This window comes from Castor canadensis, chromosome 13, assembly GCF_047511655.1.
Source record: "Castor canadensis chromosome 13, mCasCan1.hap1v2, whole genome shotgun sequence".
In the NCBI taxonomy this organism is placed as follows: Eukaryota; Metazoa; Chordata; class Mammalia; order Rodentia; family Castoridae; genus Castor; species Castor canadensis.
The window spans coordinates 123208032-123224768 of record NC_133398.1 but is presented as its reverse complement, the minus strand read 5'-3'; the positions used below and the strand labels follow the sequence as shown (position 1 = coordinate 123224768).

General features: G+C 40.9%; 1 pseudogene; it reads left to right on the top strand.

Annotated features, from left to right (window-relative positions):
- Positions 1-10417: 10417 nt before the first annotated feature.
- LOC141415585 (mortality factor 4-like protein 1 pseudogene) lies at positions 10418-16446 on the top strand (annotated as a pseudogene).
- The last annotated feature ends 291 nt before the right edge of the window (positions 16447-16737 follow it).

Here is a 16737-nt window from a genome sequence, read left to right as displayed (position 1 = left end):
GCAATTGCTGGGCCAAATGACAAGCACCTATTTAGTTCTGGAAAAAACTTCCACACTGTTTTCCAGAATAACTTACCATTTACATCCCCACAAGCAACTTAGGAGCAATCTGCCTCTGCACCATCATTTGGTGTTATGCTTTCCCATTCTGACAGATGTGCAGTGACGTCGCACCGTGGTTTTAGTTCATATTCTCACAGTGGCTAATGATGTTGGCATATTTTATGTGCTTATTTGCCATATGTATCTCCTCTTTAGTGATATGTCCATCTTTTTAAAATTGGACTCTGATTTTATTTCTTTACTTATGCATTGAGATCTCATTGTATGTTCTAGATACAAGTCTTTTGTTAGATTTTTTTTCAGTACTGTGGACTGAACTTGGCAGGGTCTTGTGCATTCTAGGCAAGTGCTTTACCATGCCCCTAGCCCTTTAGTTCACATTTTGTTTTTGAGATAGTGTCTCACTAACTTTGTCTGGGCTGGCATAGAACTAGTGATCCTCCTGCCTCTGCCTCCTGAGCAGCTGGGGTTACAGACAAGCACCACCATGCCCCATTCTTTCTATCCTTTTTTTGCAGTCTTTTACAAAGCAAAATTTTACATTTTGTTTGGGTCCAATTTACTGATTTTCCCTTTTTGGAATCATGCTTTTGGGAGCAAGCTGAAGAATGCTATGCCTAATCCTAAATCCTGAAAGCAATTAAAAAAAATATATATATATATAGGACATTTACATCTGTAATCCATTTTTAGTTAATTTTTGTATAAGATCTGGTTCATTTTTTGCCTGTGGGTGTCTAGTTGCCCCACGAATACTCAAAAACAGGCTTTCTTTCATTGCATTGGTTTTGTGCCTTTATCAAAAGTCAGACATATTTGGAATCTATTTGTGAGTTTTTTTCTTCTCCATTGATCTGTGTGTTTATCATTCTGCCAAACCACACTTTTCTTGGTCCCTTTATTCTTCTTTGTAATTGTTTCAGCTCTTCTACATTCTATACTTTCCCACTAAATTTTAGAAGAAGCTCTTCTATGTCTATTAAAGCCTTGCTGAGATGTTGATAGGAATTGTATTAAGCTTATAGATCAATTTGTTTGTAATTGATGTCTTTACTATGGTGAGTATCTCAGTCCACAGTCATGGTATCTCAGTACCGTATTTATTGTCATACTTTTATAAGGACTTAGCCTTACAACTTGTACTTTTTATGAAGTTGTTTTATATGTATTATTTTTTATTATTGTTTACTGGGGGTACATTGTGACATCTACCAAAGTTCTTATCACTTTTGATGGAGGAATTCACCCCTCCATCACTTTCCTTTATCCCCCTTCCCCATTCCTGAAATAGTTTCAACAGGTCTCATTTTTCCATTTTCATACATAAGTACATAACATTTTTACCACATTCACCCTCCTGCACCCTTTCCTTATATCCTCCCCCTTCCCACTGGATCAACCCCCCCAGGTAGGAACTGTTTTGCCTTCCTATCCTCTGTTTTTGAAAAAAAAATGACATTTCTCTTTGTTTAAGATACATTTCCATGTACATATGTAGTATAATCTGAATTGGTTCATCCTCTCTATTTTCCTCCTTTCTCCCTTAGTCCCCTTCTTATGGTGATTTCAACAGTTTTAAAAATTCTGTTTTCATTCTTGCATATAAAGTACATCAACCATGTTCACCTTCTTAACTTCCTTCTTTTACCCTCCCTTTCCTGTTAGTGCTCTCCTCTTAGCCTGTTTTTCATAATATTGCTTGTATTTATTGGGTCTATATTCCACAAAAGAGAGAAAACATGCGACCTTTGGTTTTCTGAGCCTGGCTAACTTCACTTAAGATGATGTTCTCCAGTTCCATCCATTCACCTGCAAACATCAAAATTTCATTCTTCTTTATAGCTGCATAAAATTCCATACAAAGTTGTTTTGACCTTTCTAGGCTTTTGCATTTCTGGATGAATTTTAAAATCTGCTTTTCCTTTCCCTCCCTCCCTCCATTCTTCCTTCCTTCTGTTGGAGTTAATAACCCTCCGGTGCCGAAAACAGACACACAAGAGACAGAAAATCTTGACAGGGCAATTTTGTCTTGATGAAGAGGGTGCAAGCATGTGCTCACTCCCGCTAAGCAACACGCAAGGACAAGATGGCTGACAGTGGCTCCTCCTTATATCCCTGACGCAGTCGTACCTGCCCCTCACCTGGGATTTGTCCAGGTCAAAGGTTCACAGTATTTCCCGATTGGCTAAAAGGCTTGGGGGATGGGTTAGGGCATGCAGTTGGCAGGCAATGGAGTCAAACAGGAATCCAGAAGAAGAAGCAAGGACCCTTTAAACATGCAAGTCACCTAAGATGGCGACCTGAGGAATTTTTAAGTCATCTAAAAGAGGATAACAAATAGTTTGATAGAAAAGATTACTTTTCTCACAACTTCCCCCCTCTTAACTTAAATTCTTTTCTTCAAAGTCATTTAGGAGTCACTGGCTCTCATGTTCCTGTGTTTCTAATAGAACCAAGTTATTTTCGTAGGGCGGGGGTAATTGTTTGGAGAGGGCTGTCTCAATTAACCACTGTGTTAGTCCTCGGACATAAGGAATTATGCAGCATCCTACGAAAATTAAAACCCCGGACACTACGATCAAGGAGATTAAGACTGAGGTCATCCAGCCCTTCCATCTTCCAAACCAATTTTCAATAAAGTCAGTGAAGGGATCATTTATACCTGAATTTTAAGCTAGCTCGTTAGATAGGGTAGTTCATCCCTGTAGGGTTTTAGCAACAGATTGTTCAGGGGCTGTGTTATTCAGTATGAGTGCAACATGAGACTCCAATCATTACGCAAACTCCTCCCTTTTTGGTCAACATCATGTCTATCTCTTTTTTTCTAGACGTTGTAGCACAGGCTGGGGATCCAAATGCTAGGGTAAAGGGATTGCCACCTGCACCAGAGCACAGGTGCCTGCCCAGTTACCTGGGAGAGTCTCAAGTGAAGGTCCTCAGTAGTACCACCAGACATCGGCTCTGCCCACCGAGAGTGTGGACTGGTTTGTGAGGCTGTTGAAGGACCGGCTTTTACTGCATGCCATCAGGCTTCCCACATTTGTCAATCGTCCCTCCTGTCTGGTGAGACATGGGGTATAATTGACGTCTAGGACGGGTGGCCTAATAGTCCTCGGGGGCTGACCCATAGGACCTCTGACCTCTGGGAAGAGTAGTGATAGCATCCGGCAGGGTTCATTGCCCCAATCCATGGCATCCTGAAACAGCCAACATGCAATACATCCCATCTGGGTCGGAGGACCATCCTGGTGAAAAGGGGACCACCTGAGACTCTGGTCTCCCAGTAGTATAAACATAGCAATCACTGTCATTTAATGTGTGGACAGAATATTTTATCCATTTCATCCAAGCATTCCATATCCCTGTACCCGATTCCAATAGTCACAGTTTGTCCTAGGTCCTTGACTTCTACTACAGTCACCTGAGTTCAATTGTCATACAAACATGGAAGTAATGTCGGAGTGGAGGTAGAACTGGGTGTCACCTGGGAGGGATTGGGAGTTAGATGGAGCTCAAAGGCACCTAAGCAGTCTGTCCCTGAGACATCTGCTCCCAACCCCTATGTATGAAATATTGATGGTTCTCGTGTCATATTCTAAGAGTTTTCTAATTGGGTTACATTGTTTATATTTACAAGTAGGAGATGGGTGTGTCCAAAACAGCTGTAATTTCAATTGTAGTCTGTTAAAAGACTGTCGATTATTTTGTATGGTGGAAATCAGAGTCTTTCCAAGGCTCTGGGGTCTAGTCCAGCCCTTAGGATTTTCATAAAAAAGGGGAAGTGTATCCTTTATATCCAGTGTTCCACCCCACATCCGTCTACTCTGGACAGGTACCAGGCTTCCCTGTGGGTCCCAGGATGGGACATATATAAAAGAGTTGAAGTTGTGACATAATTTCTCCGCAAGGAAGGACCTGACATGCATCAAATTCAACAATTAAGGGAAAGGTACTGTGAGTTACATTAATAATAAGCATACCATTTCCCAAATGAAAGAGAATGTTTCCATTACAGGCTTTTTAAAGTCACTTTGTTGTTGCCTGGATGTGAGAGCACAGCCCATTGTTCCTTCTGGTCAGGTGGGGGGCACCTTCTTTACCCGTGTGTGATGAGTCCATCCCTGCTTTGTGATCTGAACAGCTGTCTCTGTGGTCAGCAGGACCAGGAAAGGTCCGTACCAATCTGGTTCAAGCTTATTTTCTTTCCAGGTCCTGACCAGTACTTAACTGCCAGGCTGGTGTGGGTGAACAGGAAAGTCAAGTGAAGGAGCTTGTGCTAACAATCCTTTTTTCCTAGACAAAGTAAGGTAGAGGATAACCCAAGTATATAATTTTTGGAGAAATAGTCTTTCGTTTCAAAGGAAGGTACATCAGTAACAGACCTAAGGTAAGGAAGCCATAAAGCATTTCATAGGGGGAGAGGCCAATTTCCTTCCGAGGGGCTGTCCTAATTCTGAGTAGTGCTATGGGAGGATATTTAGTCCAAGGTAATCTAGTCTCTTAAACTAATTTAGTGAGTTGAATTTTAAGAGTCTGATTCATTCTTTTAACTCTCCCTGAGGAAGGTGGATGCCAGGGAGTATGATGTTCCATGGATCTCTAGAGCCTTCAAAAGTCCCTTAAGGATGTGTGGTGAAATGACTCCCATTGTCTTTCCATAGCCCCAAACCTTGGGATTATGTTTTCTAGTAATACCCTGGGAGAAGGTATGGCCTCCACCCAGTGAGTGAGATGGTCTACAATAACCAAGAGGAATTTAAGATGAGCTATTTTGGACATCTCAGAGTAATCTACCTGAATGCTTTGGAAGGGTTGCAACCTGGAGTTTCTACCCCCAGCTGGTCTCTGTCTCAGAGCTTGCTTTTTAATCTTTCAACAAGTAAGACATCCTACTGATACGTGTTTGGCTAGTGTATACATCCCTATACACCCATAGGCTCACAAAACTGCATCACACGTGGCTTGGGGTCCCCAGTGGCTCCCCTGCTGGAGATAGGCAAGGAGTTCTCTCATTAGAGGCTTTAAGATCATTTCCCTCCCATCACAGAAAACCCATTTTCCTGTTCAGTCCTGACTGCTCCAAGTTTTTTTTTTTTTTATTTTAGTTGTTCTTCTTCAGAGGGGGTAAAAATAGGAGTGACGTGAAGAGCAGGGAGGTGTGGAATGAGACAAAAGACTGGGGTCTTGGAGGTGAGAGCAGCCTGTTTTGCTGTCTCATCTGCAAAAGAATTCCCCCAAGTCTCAAAGTTTACCCCCTTTTGGTGACCTGGCACATGGACTATAGCTATTTCTTCAGGTAGTTTTAGGCTCTCTAATATTTGTTGAATTAATTCCCCATGAACCAAGTCTTGGCCATTGCCATTGATTAAGTCTCGTTCCATCCAGATTTTTCCAAAGGTGTGGACCACACCAAATGAATATTTTGAATCTGTGTATATGGTCCCTCCTTTGTCTTTTAAGTGTTTTAAGGCCTGATTTAGGGCAAACAATTCACAAGTCTGTGCCGACCAATTGTTAGGGATTCAGCCGGATTCTATTACAGTCATGGCCTCCCAGTCTACTACAGAATATCCATTATGTCTTTTTCCCTCAATTACCCGAGAGGATCCATCCACAAAGATATGGAACCTGGTCTGGAAAGGAGTTTCCCCGAGGTCTGGCCTCACCTTTTTTTCATATTCAGTAATATCTAACCATTTATATTTGGGGATTCCTCCCTCCTGCCTTCCTGCCAAGAAAGTGTCTGGATCTAGGGCCTCATCAGTAGTTAAAGTTGAGTCATCCTTTTCTAGCAAGATAGCCTCATACTTCAGGATCCTGGAATCCATCAGCCATCTACCCACCTTCTGGTTTAAGACTGTCCTAACTTGATGGGGAGTGCTAATAATTAGATTTCCCCCAAAGGTGATTTTTCTACTTTCTTCTGTTAGAAGGGCTGTAGCTGCTACTGCCTGGATGCACTCAGGCCAACCTTGGGTGACAGGATCCAGGAACCTACATAAGAGGGTCACAGGTTGACGTTGGCCCCCATGTTTTTGGGTTAACACCCCAAGGGCAACTCCCATGTTTGCATTTACAAAGAGGCGAAATGCTGTTCAAGAGAGGGCAAGGCTCTCTCTAACTTCTTGTTAGATATGTAGCATCTTAGAGTTCTCTGTCTTCCATCTGGCCCCAGACTTCAGCAGGCACTGTACACTCATACCTCAGCAGGTTCTCTCTCAGTATAACACCAGAATTCCTGTAGGGTTTCTCTCAGATTTCCTTTTTTTGTCTCCATTTTATTTTTAGCAGTCCCTGGATGTTTGTGCCTCAGAAAGAGTCTCTTTCAGCTCTGTTGCTCTGCCCCAACCTTTCTTGGAAACACTCAGTAAAAACCAGTAAAGTAGTTGTCTGGTGGCTGTGGGTTCCCATTATGTTTGGGACATCTGAGACTCTAGTCTCTAACCATTCCACATTCAGTCTTCAAACATTCTTGTTATCTAAGTCTATGACATAGTCAGTGGTAAAATAAATAGAGTAACTTTTCTTTTAAGAACAATCTATCACTTCTTGTATTTCAACTTTGTAGGTTTCTTGGTGATCTCAGGTTTCTAATATGCTAAAACTTTCATTTTAAAAACGATGGTATTGTTGGTTATCTGGATTTTGTTTAGTTATTGCTAAAGTAGGAAAAATATTTTCTGGTTACTTTCTACCTCCTAAGCAGGAAAAGAAGGCCCCCCATGTCTTTTGAGTACTAGTCCCAGTTGTCCCTGAGGTCTGCCAGTCCTATTCCCACTGATGTTCCATCAAACCTTCCTGCTTGCTTAAGTGTGTGGGTAGAGTCTGGCTTACCTCATTGCAATCCCAAGTGTCCAGAGAGGAAAGTGTTGGGAAAATATGACACAGGAGGTAGCTCTTCTTTTTACCAGAAGTGCCGTAGCTTTTTTACTTGCAAAATGGAATCAGATTCCCTGCCCTTGCTGTCTCACAGATCTTGAGGGCTTCTTCTGGAATAATAGATGTGAATGGGTTCTGTAACATGTATGTTGACATGTCATTACTGATGACAAAGTTCTGTTCTTTCTCCCATCCCAGCATTTCTGGAACTCATCTCTTCCCTCCTTTGGTACTTCCACTTTCTGATTTGGGCCCATCTTTTCTCACCTGCAGCTCACAATGTACAGCATGCCCTAACTGGGCACTGTAGATCTCTCTGCTATCCTTGTCACAAATTTGGCTTGTGAATGCCTGACTCCAGTTCTTCAGAGCTATGTGAGGTTGGGCAAGTAATGTAATATTCCTAAGCCTTAGTTTCTTTATTTGTAAACTGGACATAAAATAACATATACCTTTATAAGGTTGTTAGAGAATTAAGTGCCATATTTATGATGTCTGTCTGGCATGCTGGAACAGGCTTGCCCAAGGTTAGAGTCCAAGTGTATCAAGCCAAAAGCATTGTTCAGAATCACTGAATCCTGTGGTCTCTCTGAATAGCTTTCCTGGGCTTTCTGCCTCACCTTGGGTAAGTACTCCAAATCACAGTACTTTTAAGGTCTCTCCTTTGCCCCAAACCCTTTGTTTGCTCCTCAGTGCCATGGGGTCTCCACTGTTCCAGATTAACTATCCTGGCATTCAAGGTTCCAGCAGTCCTGAACAAAACTTGGCTGTCAAACATACCTCGTTGTTTTGTTCAACCCATATATGCCCTAGCTATGATGAATGATGTGTGAGAGAAGGACATGCAAAAGCAGAGAGGACTATTGATAGATACTGTGTGGGAGGGTCTTTCCAGGGGGAAACAATGGGAAGGAATACCAGGGATGCATGGTGGACTGTATGGGAAAGAAGGAGATACCATATGGAAGTACCTGTCTGTTTGGCAGGCTGTTGGGTATATGAAAGATGGGAGTTGAAGGTGAAGTTGGAATATTTTCTCCAGTGGGACTGGAGTGACTACAGGTCTAAGATGTGGAGTTCTTGTTTAGTGGGTGATGAGGAATGCCTGAATGTGGTTTCAGAGGTGAAGACTTGGCATCTTGCCTGTTTTCACTCATTCTGCCTCAGAGATCAGACAGTCTCATCCCATCCCACACCATTCCAGCCCCACTCACTATTAAGGTTCTGTGTGCAGCTGTGCACCACTGAGATGCAGACCTGAGAAAAGTACAGGAAGCCCTGGCATACAACGCAACTGCAGGACCTTCGCTTCTCCTGTTTGTCCACATGGAAATGTTTCTATGCTTCAGTTTCCTCAACTCTAAATGGTGTGCTTCTGCCCTGGACTTCTAGCTCATTCCAAGACAGTGTGGTCTGTGGATCCAAACCACCTCTTCCTCACTTGACCAGTCTTGTCCACTGAATGGCCTAAGAAATAGTCACTCAGTTTATGTCTTCAAGATAACACAGACAGGACTGGAGACATGAGTCAAGTGGTGTAGAGCACTGCTTAGCAAGTGCAAGGCCCTGAGTTCAAGCCCCACTACTGCCAAAAAATAAAAAGACAACCCAGACAATTCATGGTCACAGAATAGGTGATGGATGATTCAGATTTCTCACAGAGGTGGAGGCATGTGGGAAAATATTAAAAAGTACAAAGAAAGCAGGTGGAAATAAATATGTTTTAATTACTCAATGTATATAAAATATTAGATTCAGCACATAATCAATATCAAGACGTTATTAATGAGATATCTTATGTTGTTTTTTCATACTAACTCTCCAAATGCCATGTGTGTTTTACATGGAAAATACTCTTCAGTAGAGTTAACCACATTTCAAGTGCTCAGTAGCTATTTAGGTAACTGATGACTTCCTTATTGGACAGATCTACTGTCTTGACTGAGCCTCCTAGAAACAGAGCAATGCTGCCATCTGGTGCATTTTAAAGTTTTATTTAAATTAGTTACATAGCAGCCCAGGCACCCACTGTGGGCCTGGCCCTGAGTGGTAAAGAAGACAGAACTTAACATCCTTCCTACTCTTGGGAACCTCAACTTAGCGTTTAGAGCGAAGGGTGCAAAGTCCCAGAAGCAAAGGCTGTCTACAGTGCCCTGAGACCTGGAAGTGAGAAGACTCTAGGAATGAGGAGGGATTTCATAGGTGTGGAGATGAGAGGGAAAATGACCTGCTTGGGGTCATGGGATAAATAAAAAACTGCCCTGAAGGGAGGATGCCCTCAGCCAGGCCACCAGCATATCTAGACCACAACAATCACTTAAAAATAGTTGTTGTTTTTATTAATGAATACATTCATGTGATTCAAAATCCAACAGTAAAAGGCAAAGAGTCTTCTCTCATGCCCAGATCCCAGCTACCCAGCTCCCCTTAATTGAGGCATCACAAGCAATGCTGTGATGAGTGAATACATTATTTTTACATGTGCAAGTCTATCTGTAGAGTAGTTTCTTGAAATGGAACAGTTGGACTAAGGATATGTGCATCTGTAATTTTTAAATTAAAAAATCAGCTTATTTTAGATCTAAATACAATAAATTTGCTATTTAAGTGTGAAATTTGATGAATTTTTGAGAAGTGTATACAGTGATATAACCACCACCAGACTCATGATAACATTCCCACCACTCTAGGAAATTCCAGTGAGGCCCTTAGCATGTAATTCCTTATCCCACCCCTGCCTCTGGCAACAATTAACCTGTTTTCTGCATTTACAATGTGGCCTTTTCCAGAATGTCACATAAATGCAACAGTATAGAATGTAATCATTTTTGCCTGAATTCTGTCACGTATGGATCACGGGACTCACCCGTTACTGTTGCATGCACTGTATGTCACAGTGACATCCTCTGCCCTGTTAAGTAGTGTTCTATTCTATGCACACATCAATTTATCCACTCACCACTTTATAGACAACTGAGTTGTTTCCATTTTTCCAGTTTTGGACCACTAAGAATAATGCTTCTATGAATATTCAAATGTTGTCTTCAAGCTTTAATTTCTCCTAAGTATATTCCTTGGAGTGGAATTGCTGGGCCACATGGTAAATATTTAACTTTAGAAGAAGCCGCCATACTATTTTCTAAAGTAGTATTACCGTTTTGCATTGCTGCTAGCAATTAGAATAGCAGTTGCTTCGCATCTTTAGGGAATCTTGGTATATCAGTCTTTAGCTCTTCTAGTGTGTGTGTAGAGGTATTTCCTGTGGTTCATAGTTACATTCTACTGTTGACTAATGATGCCTACTTGCTACTTGTATACATGCTTTGGTGAAATGCCTGTTCAAACCTTGTGTGCGTGCGTGTGTGTGTGTGTGTGTGTGTGTGTGTGTGTGTGTGTGTGGTGCTGGGCATTGAACCCAGTGCAGCCTGGCAAGCGCTTTTCCATTGAGCTATACTCCTAGCCTGTGTTCATTTTCTAAACAGACTGCTTGCCTTAGGTGTAAGAAAAATGATCTTTTCTGTCAAAGTAGTTGTTACCCTCTTAGATTACTTAAAATTTCCTCAGGTCACCATCTGAGGTGACTTGCCTGTTTAAAAGGTCCTTGCTTCTTCTTCCAGTTTCCTGTACGATTCCATTACCCGCCAAACTGTATACCCTAACCCATCCCCCAAGCCTTTTAGCAATTGAGGGAGATTGTGAACCTCTGACCTGGGCAAATCCTGGGTTAGGGGCAGGTACAACTGTGTCAGGTATGTAAGGAGGAGCCACAGTCAGCCATTCTGTGTTTGTGTGTTTGCTTAGCTGGAGTTGCTTTTGATCAACCAAATTGCCTTGTCAATATTTTCTCTGACTCTTGTGTGTCTGTTTTTGGCACCAGAGGGTTACTAATTCCAACATTAGGCAAAAGAAATCTTTATATATTCTATATGCAAGGCTTTTGTCAAGATACATGCTTTGCAAGTATTCTTTGTGGCTTGCCTATTTATTATCTTATCAATGTCTCTTTTCTTTTGAGACAGGGTGTAACTATGTAGTATTTGTAGTCCAGGCTGACCTCAAACTCAGGATCCTCCTACTTCAGCCTCCTGAGTGCTGAGATTGCAGGTCTGTGCCATCATGCCTGACTTTATCAATGCCTTTTGATGAACAAATGTTTGTGATTTTGATAGAATACCTCCCCAGTTTCCCCATCTATTGCCAGGGCTGCTCCTGTTCCTAACTTCACCACCATGGGCAAGAAAGTCTTCCTTCTGTTTCCTTCCTGCATGGGTCTGGGCTGTGGCTCTTGCTTAGGGCTATGTCTCTTATTAATTGCTCTTGTCCTCTTGTTTTAAGAAATTTTCTGTTTATTGAGATAGTATTGTTTTTATTTTCAGGTGTAAATTTATAATTTAAAAATGGATAAAGCCATTGCCGACAGATATCAGCAATATCCCTGTAGCCAAAGAGATTTATTTATTCCTTGCTGCAGTAAAAGGTACAAATAACCAAAGGGAACTGTGTGGGGTGTCTCAAGACAGTGGGGGGAGGGTTGTTAAAGTCTAGGAGCTGGAGTTGGTCACAGGATGCTATTGACAGGGATTATTACTCAGTATTTATAAATTAGAAACGTAACAAATTGTGGTCTTGTTTTTAGACTACTTGAGTTTGTTTTTGTTATACTTTGATCAGTTTATCTGTGGCCTTATCTCAGAACTGTTAAATTAAACTTAACGAGTGCATGAAGTGGACTGAGCTCTCACACTGGGCTCCAACAGTCCAAACCAAAATGGAGTCACTCCTGCTAAAGTTCCAGTTCACCAATCCAAAACTGTTATTGATTTGAAATCAGGAGAAGCATCGTAGCAAAATCTCAAAACAGGGTTTTTTTGTTTGTTTGTTTTGTTTTTTAAATCAGGCCTAACAATTACAACAATTACAATTACAAGGAAAGTAACCTGACATTAGCCAATCACCTTTTGTATTATGCTATTTCCTTGTTTATACCCAAGTTATCACTTCTCTATTTTTGGATGAGATACTCCGATTCATACTTTGCAAATAAAGGCTAATTATATCATTTAATTAAAATTAAAGAAATTCTGTCTTTTAATAGAACCTATGGCATGTCTGAACAAACTGGTGTTAAAAGACCAGGGGTTTTGATTTAGAGAATCTATAATGACATCATAGTTTTGGGTTGGTGCAGTTTATCTGTTTTGTAAATCAGGGTGTGTTTTGTAAGTTGGTTTCCTTTTGTTTTTATCTTTTATGTCACTCCTGTGAATTTGTAGGAGTAGAAAATACAGTCTATGGTTATAGATGAAGATATGACAAATAAGTGGGAATGACTATATAGGGACTTAGAGGTGACTGCTTTTGCTGAAAGCACTGACTCTTCACTTGGGCCTACTGAGAGCTAACTAAAAACAGGGTAAAAGTTTGTCTTCATTTTATGTCTTCCTCCACCTTAAATTCTGAGTGAGATTACTGCTCAACTCTGCCTGCAGGCATGTTAAATCATTTAAGGAGTGTTCATCTACAGCTGACAGTTCCCCCCTTCAAGCATGAAGACACCAAGAGTAAGATATTTTCAGCAACTTGTCAACTACTGGCTTTTACAATATCCTGTTCCAAATGCCTAGAGTGGCATCTAGAAGTCTTCAGTCGTTGTCCTGCAGCTTCCAGAAGCAGCAGAGTTTGCAGGCAGAGGACCCATGATGAGGCTCCCTCTAAGCAGAAACAATCACCTCATTGCTCCTGAGCAACTGCCTTCCACTTCTAAGATCACAGGTCTGATAAACACCCTGAGAAGCATACAGAGTTTGCCGTATTGAGCAGTCGCAATTTCTTTCACATAAGACTGTGTGTCCAGTACTGAGATAATGATCAACCAGGCCACAATTTGGCCAACTCTGCAACTGTGCATACTTATTGACCCCTTGCCTATTATAATCTTGGTGCTCATATCAATACCTCTGAAGACAGACTTAGGGTGCGTGATTTCCTTTGTCTTCCCAATGGACCTATATTGATTAAATTCCTTTCCTGCCTTTCATCATTACTTTTTTCATTTGATGTCTAGACAAGTAGTGGACCTGATTTGTTGGGAATTCCCATCCCCCGCTCTACCCCCAAGTCACACCTCTGACCTAGGACTCCAGTAACAGTCCAAGAGCTCACTAAAGGCGGTTGGGATAGGTGGAGACCTATTTAGGAACAGTAAGTTTACACTTCTACCACCTATATTTTTGGTTCTACCATCTAAGATGTTATAATAAAAGTATCTAAATATATTGGAAGAAATTTTGGGAGAATATTTGCATAATGTCAATGTGTTAAACATATTTACAAGAAAGATACAAATACTCAGACATACAAAAACACTTATTTGATGAGTAATGATGTGCAGATTCTGTACTGTGAGGTGTGCGGTTATTGGAATGTAGACCTGTTGGTGCCTCGAAGTGTCTGCTGTGAAGTTGGTGGGGCAGAGAGAAGGCAGTGATGGGAGAAGGAAGAGGGAATAAATTACTTATGCCACTCAAACAGGGCGCAAAGGTAAATTCCAGGAACATGACTGCTGTGCTTTCATGGGCCCCTCCTTTATGAAACAAAGTATATAAAGGTTTCCCTAAAGGACAAACTAAATACTTTATATATTGCAGTGGCTGGAATAAAAATTGGGCTGGGTGGGTTCCAAAGAGCAGAGTACTCAAATATGTGGACACCAATCTGCAGAAACAATGAACTTCACAAATCCAACCAGGAGCAATACGCACAGGGGAAGATGAGAGTTGCGGCTTTGGGAAAGAAGTCTTCTGGTCTGCAACAGAAAATTATTGAAGGGAGAACGAGTTAACCAACAGAAACCAGCTGGAAATGGAGATGGTGGTGGTATAAGTGAGAAACCTAGGTCTTCTTGGAAGAAAAGTCCCCAGTAAATCCTAGTGTTGCAAATGAGGTCATATTCATGAACAGAGTCGAAGTGAAAGTAAAACTTCCTGAGCAACTACAACCATCACTTGTTGACGGAAACCGAATCACCACACAAAGCCAGCTCTTTTATCGACTTGCCAAGAAGGATGCAGATTTTATGCTAGAGGATTTTGTAAGTTACACTAAATCTCAGGGAAACACAGAAGATATGCTGTTAGTGCAGTTGTGGCAGGGATAAAAGAAGAGCTGAATGTAATATTGGACACTCAACTGCTCCACAAATGTGTGGGAGGCTGCAATGTGTCGAAATCCTTGCATATCACCTGGATGCAACCATGTCCCGGGTGTGTGGAGTACCACATCTACTGAGATTTTCTGTACCACTTGGAGCAGTGTTGGTCTCTACACTGTGGAGGAAAAGAATTTGCTTTATTTCCGAATTACCTTTATGTTTCCTAATGTATCGGACAAAACCTCCAACTGCCAGGGATTTTGAAGTGTGTCCTCCAGACTACTATTGGGAGGCTGTGTGAGAGGCGATCCCCTGACTTGTTTGGATCTCTGTAAACACAGTTTTTGTTCTTTGTCCTTCTTTGTACCAATAATCTACTTTGAAGATGTTCAGGAATAATAGAACTGAATCTGTTTTCTGTTTGATCTTCAAGAACAAAGGGGTTACAGTTCCTTATTTTCTCTTCTTTTTCATTTCAAAGTTGTTTATAGTGCAGTCAGTGATGGACAACAGAGACTCAGGCTGTAGGGGCTTTTATTGCCTAATTGACAAAGCCGTTTTTGAGTGCTGATGGTTCCATTCCTCTGCGCTATGTGCTTTTATAATATGTTAATACTGTATGACAAAATTCTCTAATTTCTAATGCCAAAGTTTCAGTTCAGTGTACATGACTGCATACTTCCATCTATACATGCTCCTTTAAAAAAGATGATGCTTAACGAGGAAGCCCATCTTTTGCAATTCAACCATGTACCCTTGGCATTTTATCTTTGCTCAAAATTTGAAGAATGGTGGCATGTTGAATGGTTTTCATATCTATGCTAATGCATTGTGTAACCACAGATTCTGGGAAAGTCAGTCTTTTAGGAATTGCTTTTTAGATATTCCTTAATATTTTTTTTAAAAAGGAACACATTTGAGCCAGACATCAGTGGCTGATGCCTAGCTACTCAAGAGGCAGAGATCAGGAGGACTGTGGTTCGAAGCCAACTCAGGCAAATAGTTCCCAAGACCCTATCTTGAAAAAAACCATCACAAAAAAGGGCTGGTAGAGTGTCTCAAGCTGTCGGCCCTGAGTTCAAGCCCCAGAACCTCAAGAAAAGAAAAGGAAAGCATTTATACGACAAAGGGTAAGCAGGAGCCACCCTCAGAGCACCCTCTCTGAAGCCCCTGAATTGGGAGCTTCCTTACACCAGAGGTGTTCTGCCTGTGCTGGTATGATGTGGTGTGTGGGAAATTCCCAAGTACCAGCTACTGAGTTTATTAATTAACTGTACAGTAGTCCCCTTATCCATGATAACACTTTGCAAGGTTTCAGTTGCACATTATTTATTTATTTATTATTTATTTTGGCAGTACTTTGGCAGTACTGGGTCTCGTGCTTGCTAGGCATGCTATCACTTGAGCCACTCCACCAGCCATTTATCCTTTAAATCATGTTGAAAATAAAAAGTGAATTTACAAACCAAAATTACAATTATCTTACTTTTTATAATTACTCATACTTTCATTTGCTGAAGTTCTTTATTTCTTCATATAGCTTTTGATGTTGATCTAACACACTTTTATTTCACCCTGAAGGACTCCCTTTATTGTTTCTTACAAGGTAGGTCTAGAGCTAATGAAGAATCTCTACTTTTATTTATACAAAAAAATCCTTCAAAAAGAGAACTGGATATAGAATTTTCGTTTGACTGTTTTTTGTTATTTTTCAACCCACAGCCTTTGGACTCCAAGGTTACTGGTGAGAAATTGGTGCTAATCTTACTGAGTATCACTTGTAGGTGGTAAGTCATTCCTTTACTGATCTCAAGATGCCTTTTTGTCTTTATCTTTTGACAATTTGATTGTAATGTGTTCTTCACTCTTTGACATTTTTCATTATAATTAGTATCTCAGTGTGAAAGTCTTTGAATTTATTCTACATGTTCACTGAGCTGCTTTAATTTGTAGATTCATATCTTTTGAAAAATAGGTAAGTTTTCACTTATTATTTCTTCAAATTCTCTCTTGCCCACCCTTCTTTAAAATACTTACAATGCCTATATTGCCCCATTTGATGATGTCACACAAGTTCCTTGTGTTCTGTTTACTTTTCTTCAATGTCTTTTCTTTCTGTCTTCAGACTTTCTAGTTTTGATTACCTTATAAACGATCTGGCTGATTTTTGTGTCTGTTCAAATCGTTTGTACCTCTCTAGTGACAGAAAAGATCATTTTTCTTACACCTAAGGCAAGCAGTCTGTTTAGAAAATGAACACAGGCTAGGAGTATAGCTCAATGGAAAAGCGCTTGCCAGGCTGCACTGGGTTCAATGCCCAGCACCACACACACACACACACACACACACACACACACACACACACACGCACGCACACATTTGAACAGGCATTTCACCAAAGCATGTATACAAGTAGCAAGTAGGCATCATTAGTCAACAGTAGAATGTAACTATGAACCACAGGAAATACCTCTACACACACACTAGAAGAGCTAAAGACTGATATACCAAGATTCCCTAAAGATGCGAAGCAACTGCTATTCTAATTGCTAGCAGCAATGCAAAACGGTAATACTACTTTAGAAAATAGTATGGCGGCTTCTTCTAAAGTTAAATATTTACCATGTGGCCCAGCAATTCCACTC